The following is a 9516-nucleotide window of genomic DNA, read 5'->3' on the forward strand; positions in this document are numbered from 1 at the left end:
TTGTAGCCTGGCATCTTACTCAGGTTGAACCAGATGGCATCGTCCGAGCTGGCCTAAAACGAAGCAATATTAACGTCAACCAACCACTTCTAATAGGCCTAGGGGTTCAGCCACCTCGTGGGCCTCCAACTCAGCCCGATGTTGCCTTTCTAATTTTCCAACCCTAGCTGCGAGCTCCTCCTCCTTGCGAGCGCCCTGACTCTCGGATAACTCATCCTAGAGAGCATCATTCTCCTTCATCAAGTTGTTGTTGGCATTGAGATGCTTAGCAACCTCCAGTTCCAACTCTCTAGTTATCAACTCGACATCATTGGCACGGACCTCCTCGGATCGGGCCATTTTCTTCTCAACCTCCAGTTGGCCTACGATCTTATGCGGCTCCCCATGAAGGTACTTTGCTTCCTCCTTTGCCTTTGAACAAGCGATAGCCACGTCCTTGAACCATTGAGCAACCTCGACTGAGGATTTGAAGCAGCGTGTTTCGCATCGAATAGACAGCGCACATTATACGAAGGTCGAGATCGAATTAAATGCTCTAGCAGATCTATCCAAAATGCTAAAGCGGGGGGCCGATGAAGAGGGTATTTCTTCCTAACCACGGCACGGGCAGGGATCGTCCTGACCAATACTGCACCTTGGCACTCCATCAGGCCGTAATGCCACCTCAGCATCTCATCAGGTCGTGCTACCACCTCGGCCTTACATCAGGCCGTGTTACTACCTCGGCATCTCATCAGGCCATGCTACCACCTTGGCCCTCCATCAAGTTGTGCTACCACCTTGACATCTCATCAGGTCGTTCTACTACCTCGGCCCTCCATCAGGTCGTGCTGCCACATCGATATCTCATCAGGTCATGCTACCACCTAGGCCCTCCATCAGGTCATGCTGCCACCTCGGCATCTCATCAGGCCATGCTACCTGTTACCTCAGCTTGACCAACCTATCACCCGGCTTGGCACAGTTAAGTAAGGCACCCAGAAACGTGCACGCATCTACTTCTACATTCAAGGAACATGATCTCTGATCACGGGGATAGGACTCTATCCACTACACGTCATCAGAGGCGTCCACCCCTCTCACGACTTGCACCTCCGAGATCAATGGAGAATATTCTCAAAATATGCCCTGGAACTTGAAATATTCCCAGAATCATAGAGCCACTCCCCTCAAGGACTCTACGCCTAAACAAGACTCTCCACAAACGCCCTTCCTTCTCTCTCCATCAGCTGCCTATAAATACCAAGGTAAGCCTCCATCATAAGGGATCGAAAAAAATCACTCATTTTACTGGAAAAGCTCTCTTAAGCATCTACTATATCTGACTTAGGCATCGGAGAGTCCCCCGTTGGGTTAGCCTAGCTCTCCCCTCTCCTCTCTTCTGTGCAGGACAATTGGAGCACCAGGAACTGCAAGAAAGATCATCTGGTCAATTTTTACCGCATCAGGACCTAATAAAACAAATTCATACACAGTGCTACGAGACTTGTATCGCCACCATGCCAGTAAAACCTTATACGTTTCATCATTGGCCTTTCCATCAACATCTTACTTGCCCAGTCCACTTTCTATCTTAATTGTATACTTGATTGATGAGTCAAAGATGGGGCAGCGGAGACGAACCCGAATTCATCTTTCATCTACATTTATCACCACCATGCCCATTTATCATCACCATCACCATGGCATAGGAAGAAGGATGCCGAGGCCTTCTACAAGGGATAGTTTGAGAGTAAGGTGGTTCAAGAACAACTATCTAGTGTAATTAGTGAACTGTGGTGTGCATAAAGGCAAGCCTTGGAGCTGGTATCTAGTTCCCTTCCCTACCTATAAAAAAAATAGTCGCTCAAGAAGAGCAGTAGCTAGAGGTTCGTAACCCCTATCATGTACATCAATCATATTCTCTTCTTGCAATTGTTAAAAGGAAGTCAACCACCAGAAGAATGGAAAATTGGAAACCCTGGTCCCCCTAATGTGTTCCATGGCTTCATTTTGAGATGATGAATTTCAGGATTAGAGAATTAGAAATTTGGAATACATATTGATGTGGTAAAAATTGACCAGCCGATCCTCCTTGCAGCTCTTGATGCTTTAGTTGATATGCACAGAAGAGAAGACAGGGGAGAGCCGAGCTGACCCGACGGGGGAATCTCTAATGCCTAAGTCAGATCTTTCTACAGCAGATACTCAAGAGAGTTTTCAGTCAAAAGAAGTGATTGATTCCCACAATGGAGGCTTACCTTAGTATTTATAGGCTATTGATGGAGTGAAAAGGGGGAAGTCCGTGGAGAGTCCTACTGGGAGTGGAGTCCTTAAGAGGAATGACTCTCTGATGCTAGGAATATTCCAGATCCTAAGGTATGCTAAGGAAATATTCCCTTCTTATCTCGAAAGTGTAAGTCGTGGGAAGGATGGATGTCTCTGATAACGTGTAGTGGATAGAGTCCTATCCTTATAATTAGGGATTACATTCCTTGAATGTAGGAGTGGATGAGAGTATGTTTCTGGGAGCCCTGCCTGATGATGCCAGGGCTAGGTGGTAGCTTGGCCAGAGGAGAGGCTGAGGTGGTAGTATCACCTAATGAAGGTCGAGGTGGTAGCTCGGGCTAATGGGGGCCGAGGTGGCAGCTTAGGCTGATGAGATGCTGAGGTGGCAGCTTGTCCTGATGAGGGGCCGAGGTGGCAGCTCATCCTGATGAGAGGTCAGGTGGTAACTCATCCTGATAAGGGGATGGAGTGGCATTGTAGCATTAGTTCGAATGCTCCTTGGCTATGCCGTGGTCAGGGAGATTTATCCTCATCACCAACCCCCTGCTCTAGCAATTCAATTCGGACAGCTAAAGCATTAAAAATGGTTGACTTTTGTGATCGTGCATCATTCATTCTCTAGCACGTGTCACGGTGCCGTAATTTCACCTCGGGCAGGCGAAGAGGTTACTTTGGTTCACCATTGATCTCAGCAAGATCCAACCGTCCATTCTCCATCACCTTCTCCTATAAATAAGATATATTTTTTTCCAGAAGACTTGTCATTTGTTCTTGCGTTAAAGTCAGTTCAGCTCACTCTTAGCCTCAGCGCGGACATCTATAGAGTCTCAGAGCAGCCTGGTGTCGTGAACAACAAGGTTCTCCTACTTGCTCATTCTCATCAACTCGTCCTTTCCAGCATGTCATGTTCAAACTCGTCCTACAACAAGTAAGTAAGATCGCACTATGGTTGTCATTCACCATTCTTCTTCTGCTCAGCCCTCCATATTTCCTAGTGTTAGTCCCGGTGATCCCGATATGGCATCCGTGCGTGACCCTAATTCGCCCAACTAGACCCCCTAGATGACCGTGAGGCTTGGGGAAAACCTCCTAGAGTGTCCAATTCCCAATCCTTCGTCCTCCAGTGATGACACTTCTAGCGGTCTGGGCTCCGATGATAGCTCAGGTTCTGGTGGTAGCTCTAGCTCAGGCAGCAGCTCGAGTACTGAGTCTGTGGAGGTGGTCTTGCCTGAGATCATCTCTACCAGGGGTGATCCTAGCTCGGTTGCCCCAGCTCAGCCCCCTAGTGCCGCGACAGCGGGCACTTCGGTGGCAAGCCCATCAGGAGCTGAAGTCCCTAAGGAAGGCCTAACAGAGTCTGAGGGGGAAGGCTCTACTTCATCCTAGGGAGAAAAGAAAACCACGGTCAACACCCCGAGCATCCTCAGTGCCAAAGTTCTAGACTTGATCTGGGGTCAGCATGGCATCCCCGATTACCTGGTGATGCATGTCCCCGACAAAGATGAATGTGTAGATGCCTCTGGAAACGAGGTGGTCCTCTATGTTGTGGCTTTCTAGAGCGGCCTTAGGATCCCTGTGCCCGAGCTGGTCAGCTCCGTCCTGGAGCACTGGTGCCTTGCCCCAAGCCAGCTTACACTGAACTCCTGGCGCACTATTCTTGGCTTTGAGGTGTTCGTTTCGAAGCTGGGCCAGACTGTGATGTTGGACATCTTTCAGAAGATGTACTTGGTGAAGAGGCATACCTTGGGGTGGTACTACTTCACCAAGAGGGACAGAGATGGTCCCTACAGTGATCTGAAGATGTTCATCAATATGCCTTCCTTGGTGAGAAGTGGAAGGAGAGGTACTTCTACGTGACAATGGAGGGGAACCCCTTCAAGAGCAGTTGGGTGAAGCCCACACTCTCAGTGCTGAACCGAGCTCCCAAGCTCTCCCTGACCAACCTCCAAACATATCAAATGTGTTTGGGTGGGGAGGCTGTGGACGTTCAGATGCTGCAGGATGAAGACTTCTTCCAAGAGTGGGAGCTGAGTGAAGTCCCTGGTGAGGATTCGATTGAGTCCGGTTCCTACTAATTTAGCTCGGTTCTCTTTCAAATTCAGCTCGGCTTTAATGCTAACCCAGTTTGTCTTATCTTTGTTTTGCAGTGGTGAACATAAAGGTTGACAACAAAGCCCTTAACATGGCGGCAACAGAGGTGAGGAAGAAGGAAGTGGTCGAGCAGGCCACCAAGAAGACAACAGACAAGGGCAAGGCTGCATTGAGCCCTAACCCTGGCTCGAAGGTCGCCCCGCACCCTGGCGTGGGTAATAAGGCCTCGCCAATTACTATTGGGGGTAAGCCAGGGAAGGAGATGCCCCTGGCAGTTCAATACTCAGCTCGGCAAGGGACTCCGGGCTATTCAAGGGCAAGAAGCCAGTAGGCTCTAGAGAGAAAGTGCCGGGGTAGACCGGCACACCGAATCAGACTGCAGTAGGCCCGGATAGCAAGAAGAGGAGGCGTTTGCCCGTGGATGATGCACAGCATGGCAACCCTCCCATGGTGGCCCGAACGAGGAAGGAGCCCGTGGATCCCTGGGTGGACTTGATGGAGAACGGCACTGTGCTGGACCCCATAGATGCTCAGGTTTGGTGTCACCGGAGCCATCCCATGAGGGACATTGCCCGCATGAAGAAGTTATCTGACATCGACTTCACGGATCAGATTTACATTCGGATGGGCGACATAAGTATTTCCTATTTCTCTTTATTTTATGTTCACATGACGTTTAGAGTACTTATTACTCCTTTGGGTCCTTGTAGAGTTTTGCTTTTAAGGTTGAGGCTGCTCAACGATTTGAGAACATGGCCGTCGGTAGTGCTAAGGCTGACGATGAGGTGAAGCATCTGCGAAGGCTCGACAAAGAATTACGTCTGACCTCCCATGGACTATCATAGTTGAGTTGTAGCACATGAGATGATCATAGGGATCCATGGTGCCATCATATGCGTTAAAGACGGGTATCACAAAATTTGGGGGCAGCTCGGCATCTATCAGCTCATCGGATAGTGCATTATGGGCCAAGGTTATCGTTATGTTAGTCGGGTGCCTTTGCCTCTGCATTCCTTCTACCCTCTCAGTGAGACGCTGATGTGGCTCTCTAGGTCGTCCCTTCTTTCCTGGGCTCGATGATCCAGGGAGCGACGTTCCCTTTCAGCTCTTCTAGGGCTTCTTCCTCAGTCTTGGTGTCTGCCAAGCCAATCCTGACCTTGCTGTCGTGCGCCTCTGGTCGGCCTAGGAGGCGAGCTTTGATGACCTCCCTGGGGTGGTGCTTCCTGAGCTATCCTCTGTGAGGAGTTCTCACGTTTCTCTCCGCGCAGACGCATGCCTCTAGTGAGCCTTTGAGGTGAGCGCTGGCGTCCCCTTGCCCTGGGTGGTCATCTATGGGTATCACGTATCTCAGGACTCCGGTTACATGCGAAACGACGAGCCCTCCCATTATGGGCAGAAAGGGGCCCTTGTCGGTGTCTCTCGATGGGAGATCGGGTTGGCACCGAGCAAAATGTGCGTGATGTTCTTACCGATCCCCTCCTGGTTGTTGTTTGAGGGGTGACACTATTGTCAAGTGATTCTTCTCAGGGTCGTCTGTCCGAAGTCGACCTAGGCAGCTGAGCCGAGCCAGTGTGGGGCACAGGGAGTGCTGAGCCGAACTGACATATGAAGTCTCGTACCAAAGTGTTTGTTGCTAACACCTGCAATTGCAGGCTCTACATCTGTTCTTCCATATTTTGGTGAGTCACTCGGGATGACGGGCCTTGACGAGATTACTGAGGGTTTTTCTCTCGCTGATCTCCCTCTCCTGGGGTAACTTCCACGTCATGCTGGGCTCGTTGGGGTCTTTGTGGAGGGGTCTCCGCGGGAACATTTTCCTGATCTTCCATTGGAGGTAGGTGAGGATGTTCAAGTGGTAAATCGCGAGAGGACCTTACTCGTGACATTGTAGAGGAAACGACCTTCTCACTCCTTAATTGCATTGGTTCAAGGAAGCTTTTTGTAACAGGTTCCCACAGACGGCGTCAATCTGATGTGGTGAAAATTGATCAGCTAATCTTCCTTGTAGCTCCTGATGCTCCAGCCGATCTGCACAGAAGAGAAGAAAGGGGAGAGCCGGGCTGACCCAACAGGGGACTCTCCGATGCCTAAGTCAGATCTTTCCACAGCAGATGCTCAAGAGAACTTTTTTAGTCAAAAGAAGTGATCGATCCCTACAAGGGAGGCTTACCTTGGTATTTATAGGCTACTGATGGAGTGGAGAAAGGGGGAAGTCTATGGAGAGTCTTACTGGGCGTGGAGTCCTAGAGAGGAACGACTCTCTGATGCTAGGAATATTCCAGATCCTAGGGTATACTAGGGAAATATTCTCCTCTTATCTCGGAAGTGCCAGCCGTGGGAGGGGGATGCCTCTGATGACGTGTAGTGGATAGAGTCACATCCTTGTGATCAGGGATTACCTCCCTTGAATGTAGAAGTGGACGAGAGCACATTTCTGGGAGCCCTATTTGATGTTGTCGGGCCGAGGTGGCAGCTCGGCCTGATGAGGGGCTGAGGTGGCAGCTCGGCCTGATGAGATGCCGAGGTGGCAGTACGGATTGATGAGGGGCCGGAGTGGCAGCTCGACCTGATGAGATGCTAAGGTGGCAGTACGGCCTGATGAGATGCTAAGGTGGCAGTATGGATTGATAAGGGGCCGGAGTGGCAGTGCATCATTAGTTTGAACGCTCCTTGGTCGTGGTCAGGGAGATTTACCCTCATCACTTCCAAACCATGAAGTTTATAATGTTTCAAATAAATGCATTTGATCTTCCATCCAGTCATAAGGATCGTTCATACTAATTGTATATCAAGGTCTCCATCACCATTGCTCAGACGACACAGTAGGGAGGAAAGAGATTGAAGAAGGGTTTTGAAAGAAAGGGAAATGCTTGTTGCTTTCCTTATACAACCCAAATTAGCACTAATCTGTAAAACCTTAGAGCTGAATATGCCTTGATTTCTAATACGATATTGCGAAGAAATTAAGATAAAAGTGGATGAGAGAAAAATCCCTTCACCCACTTCTTAAATTGAATTGTTCTATAGTTTAATAACTCTTAGGGGTAACTAACACCATTAAGTTTCACAAGCAATCTGAGTCTCTGACCATAGTACCGGGGTGTCCAATTTATTTATTTATTTTATTTTTATTTTTTTTATTTTAATGCCAGCTGCCGACTTGACACACCAACCACCCTCCTTTATCCCAAGCTTGGGACTGGCAGCCAAACACTAGCGTAGTTTGAGACTTACTGTCAACACCCGAAATATCAAAATTTCAGGCACATGTACCTCGTCGCCCTGTTAAATCTGAGAAAATCACCACAGGCTAATGCATAGAAGGGATGATACAAAAATGGGACAATGGCCCAGGATTACACGGTATAGCTCTCATTGCAGAAGGCAATTCAGAAATTAAAAGAGAGATGCTCAAATTCAAGTCAACCCTGAAACTCAATAAACCATTTGTTCCTTCTGATCACATTACACCAAGTATAGATCATCATTGCAGAGGCACCAGTAAAATGCATTGTTTAAAGACCCATCTGGCGCATGGGAAACTTCATCAAATCGGCTAAATGTGAGCAAAACATGCTGACTATGGGTGGATAAATAGAAGAGGATATTCCAAATCCAAACTGATTAACGAGATAACAGCAGAAGCGACAGAAAAAAAAACCCAGCCAGGCAGCCACCCAGCTTGGGTCAAAGGATGAATGTCTCGAGATTCTTCAATGCACGTAAGCAACAAACAGGAAGTAGAACTAAACCAAAATGGCATCTAAAGTTAATTGTACCATCTTCACTTTCCATTTTACTTCACCAGACAGATCTTTATGACTGAGGCTGCGCCTATACGATGCAGTGCCACAACAGCATCACCAGGCTTGCAAAGCCCCTTATCCGTAGCAGCTTTAAGGGCAGCTTCCAGGATCACCTCAGTGGATTCTGCATCTGTGGCCTTGGCAGACCCTTCAGCCAGTTGTGGGATAAGACCCCTGTAGATCAGACTGTGCCTAGCTGGAGACTCGTCGCTAACAGTCCAGTCAAATGAATCAGTCGTAAGAACAGGGACCACCACTGAGAGGATTGGGACTGCCGGTCTGTATTTCGCTACTAGCTTGGCTGTAGTCCCACCACGCGTCATCACAACAATGAGGGTAGCTTTAGCCTTGTTGGCAGTACGGACAGCTGAGGAGGCAAGACTCTCCAACGGGCTCATGGGGAGTGGTGTTGACTTGATCATCTCCTTGAAGATGGCTCCATAGTCGAGGGAGGACTCAGCCTCAATACATATCCGGGCCATGATCTTCACTGCAAGCTCGGGGTAAGCTCCAGCAGCACTCTCACCACTTAGCATGACACAATCAGTACCATCAAGTACAGCATTGGCTACATCTGTAGCCTCAGCACGGGTTGGCCGAGGTGACTTGATCATAGATTCAAGCATCTGGGTGGCGGTGACCACAGGCTTACCAACAAGGTTGCATTTGTAGATCATCATCTTCTGGGCAAGGAAGATCTTCTCAACTGGGATTTCCATTCCAAGATCACCACGGGCAACCATGAATGCATCAGTCTCACGAAGGATATCATCAAAGTTTATTACACCTTCCTGGTTCTCTACCTTTCAAATAATAGAAACTCAAGGATGTCAAACAGGACCGGATTGAAAACAAAATGTAACTGAAAAAGAAACTATGCATAAAGGAAACCCAAGTAACCAGCATGAACCTGTTTATAGGAACGGATCACAGGTTGAATGGTCGATGAAATCCTTAAAGCTGCCATGGAACAGTTTGGCCAAACCAGGTGAATTGAATCCTTCAGGGATTAAGAGAAGGTGTCAACCCACCCATTTGGGGCTGGTGACGGTCAAATGGATTGACTTATGAGTCAAGTTTGAGGCCACCACCATTCAGGAAAGTCCATTAGAGATTGTAGGACCCACCAATAGGCAAACAAGTTTGTTTCAAGCAAAAAATACAAGGTAAAATAACCCAATAAGATATCCTAACCATCAGACAAATACTTTCCAGGAAAATTTGCCATAAATTTTCTACTGTCCAAGAGAAGTTGGCTAACCTGTATAATCTAATTAGATCCCCCCCCCCCTCTTCTTTCTTGCCTATATCTCCATCAGAGGTCAAATTAAACGGTGGGCCACTATTCATG

The 9516-nt window shown here is 48.3% G+C and overlaps 1 pseudogene; it reads right to left on the minus strand.

The window, feature by feature from the left end:
- Positions 1-7747: 7747 nt before the first annotated feature.
- LOC122067983 lies at positions 7748-9132 on the minus strand (annotated as a pseudogene).
- Between the last annotated feature and the right edge of the window lie 384 nt (positions 9133-9516).

The sequence above is a fragment of the Macadamia integrifolia genome, unplaced genomic scaffold, assembly GCF_013358625.1.
Source record: "Macadamia integrifolia cultivar HAES 741 unplaced genomic scaffold, SCU_Mint_v3 scaffold3300, whole genome shotgun sequence".
NCBI lineage: Eukaryota > Viridiplantae > Streptophyta > Magnoliopsida > Proteales > Proteaceae > Macadamia > Macadamia integrifolia.